This window comes from Sinocyclocheilus rhinocerous, unplaced genomic scaffold (genome assembly GCF_001515625.1).
Source record: "Sinocyclocheilus rhinocerous isolate Xijiao unplaced genomic scaffold, SAMN03320098_v1.1 scaffold1115, whole genome shotgun sequence".
Taxonomy (NCBI): Eukaryota; Metazoa; Chordata; class Actinopteri; order Cypriniformes; family Cyprinidae; genus Sinocyclocheilus; species Sinocyclocheilus rhinocerous.
Window position 1 is genome coordinate 408,095 of NW_015658514.1, and position 2,969 is coordinate 411,063.

Genomic DNA, 2,969 nt, shown 5'->3' on the forward strand with positions numbered 1-2,969 from the left:
TATCGGCCATCGGCTGCCCTGATTTCTAAATATCGGCATCGGCCAGTGAAAAACCCATGTCGGTCGAACTCTAAATAGGAGTACGGAGTCTGTTGGAATTGCCAGCCAGCAGTTGCAGATAATGGAGGTGTTGCCATGTAGGACAAAAATCCAACTGCAAAGAACGGCCCAACGTAGCAGCATCAACACACAAGAGTATGTGTGTGTGTGTGTGTGTGTGTGTGTGTGTGTGTGTGTGCGTGTGTGTGTGTACTACCAAGTATCCAAGGAAACCATTTGTCTTCAATTCTGAGCACTAAACACTAAGGAACAAAGAGTTAATTTCATGCAATTTAGCTTCATGCAGATCTCTAATAGCACAACATGAATTGACAGAAATGAAGGTGCAAAATCCTAAATGACATAGGACCTCCACATGACTGACTAATACTTTATTACAAGCCGACATAAAACTACACTAATTATCCAAACACTAGCAGCATTGTCGTGTAAGGGTTTCCAGATATGACACTGGTGGCTCTCATTAAAAGTTCAATACTCTAGGTCAAGGAACTACAAGCACCGAACATCCAAACAGTCCGAGGAGCACAGGCCACAATTGCTCATTTCTATGACAGAGGCAAGAATAGAAACCTTAGTTCAAGAACCAGTATAGTGGTTTTTCTGATCAGACGTGTTGTCAGGCTTCATACGGACTGAAAATCAACTCATCTGCAACCTCTCAAACTAATCTGTTGGCTTTGTGTGCGCTGTCTGATGATTCTAGTCAAATCATGTTCTGAGCGCCAGTCATTTGGAATAGGAATACCTACCTTTCCCACATTCATGAATGACATTGTGATGTCTTGCTTAACAAACAGTCCATTGTAACGCATCCTAACACAAAAGTGAGAAGCACTTACCCTCTCAGTGGCCTTGCTTTTCTGAAATGTTGCTCCCGTCAATCTGTAGAAAGAACAGCCATGCGGTTAGACCGGCATTTTATCAATGAACATCTGTGCTGATTCCCAGTATTTGTGGACTTGCTGTCCTTTACCATGCTGAGAAAGACACACGGGCTAATTTGCTGTCTTTGTGTATTATTTATACTGGCTCTATTAGAGTTGGGTTTTTCCTTTACAATCAAGCCACGGAGATGGACAGATCTTACAAGAGAGTCGATGCTGCACATCTTGCCAATGTCAGATAAGGCCTGAACAGGTCAGTTACAACTGGCTTTATCTAATGAAACCTAATGTAATGCAAAAGCACAATACAGGCATATATTGCCTGTATTATGCCTGTATATTTGCCTGTATTAACATTATGGCTAAAATATCCCATTAACTTCACCAATAAATGATCAAACTGAGCACAATTACACACAAGGGTGTAGTTTTGGTTTGAACATTGAGGGGGTTGAAGTGTAAACCGTTTTAGCAGAGTCCCGGGCCTTGCTCACTCATAAGGTTTATTTATTTGTTTGCTTATATATTTATTTTTGTGAAATGGTCTTTTGTGCTATCATCTATGCAAAGTTGGTGCAATAAAGTAACATCATAGTTAACAATTACTTGTTTACATAGGATATATATATATGTAATGTATTTTATATTATTTAGGCACGTATAAGCTATAGTTTGACAATTTATAATACAGTATTTTAACAGTTTTGTTCAATAAAACCATATGATTTCTTGCTTTTGATACTTTATTTGAACTAATTATTATTGCCTCATTGCTATTATATATGTATTTTAAGTAAATTTAAAGGCTATTGTTCACTTAGCCTACATCTATTTTTATTACCACAAAAAAAATTATAATATTTTATTATTAGTAGACTAGAACACGTGGATATGTTGTCATTCTTACACTATAATACTGAACTTTGATTTCAGTCATTTGGACTATGAGATAGACACTTGCTTCTTGCACTCTATGTTGCACTTTATTTTGCTTTAAAAAAGTATTTCATATAAATTTGGATTTTATTTGGAGTTTCACTACTGAAGCCTTCTGTTCATTTTTTTCATCATGCTGGAGATGTCTGTTTAAATCTGTTGTTTACACATTTATAAGAGTACTTTTAATACTTAATTTTTAATAATAATAACTTTTAATAATAATATTAATACTTGGTTCTAGTGGACTCTAAACATTGCATTTAATGTGAAAACCCAACTGTTGGGGTTAATTTAAACATTTTTTTCCCTTTGTAGTTGCACTCACAGCTGTAATGAACAGAAGCCTAGATCATGTGGATATACTGACATTAAGAACATGCGGACTTTCTCAGACTTTTGTAATTATTTTCTTTTCATTTCATTTTTATTAGGTTCTTTGTTTACATTTTTACTCTTTTAGTTTTACATTTCGTCAATGGCTTGTTTACATTTATACTTTTTAATGGTACACTACTGAACGGCAACGTTGCAAGTTTAATAAAATGTTCTTTAAAATTGTTGATTTTTTTTTGTGGGAAATTAATTGTTTAGATTAATTGATTAATCAATAAATTAGTCAATAGATTAATCAAAATAAAAATAATCGTTAGTGGCAGCCCTAATTATTTTGGTAATCAAGTAATCTACCGATTATTTTGACAATTGAGTAATCTGATATTTTTAGTAACACAAATAGACTTCAGTGAAAACCAGGCTTTAGTAATGACTATTTAGGCTATATATAAACTAAGGATGAGGCAATAATAATTGGCTCAAATAAATTATCTGGTTTAATTTAACAACACTGATAAAATACATAATGTAATATGCCTATACATAATATGAACACAACCAACTTAAGTACATTATGTATTATAACAAATACCTGCAGAGGGTGCCAATGGCCTGGTGACGTTTCCCTTTACAGCGTGATTAAACTCAGAAACTTAATCGCGATGTACAATAAATGGCATATTTAGAAATAGGTTGATGTATTCTCCTGTATTAGCTGTATTAGCTAAATGATTTACGTTACAAATCTAG

At 34.4% G+C, this 2,969-nt stretch overlaps 1 protein-coding gene across 5 annotated transcripts in view; it reads right to left on the minus strand.

Annotated features, from left to right (window-relative positions):
• LOC107722368 (CUGBP Elav-like family member 1) overlaps positions 1–2,969 on the minus strand; it is a 61,629-nt gene that overhangs the window by 34,251 nt on the left and 24,409 nt on the right. For 4 of the 5 annotated variants that reach the window (XM_016530701.1, XM_016530699.1, XM_016530698.1 and 1 more), the window contains exon 2: positions 903–945. The exons of the other annotated variant lie outside the window; for it this stretch is intronic. The gene's annotated coding sequence lies outside the window, so the exon portion shown is untranslated. The remainder of the gene's footprint in view (positions 1–902; positions 946–2,969) is intronic. 5 annotated transcript variants of the gene reach the window in all.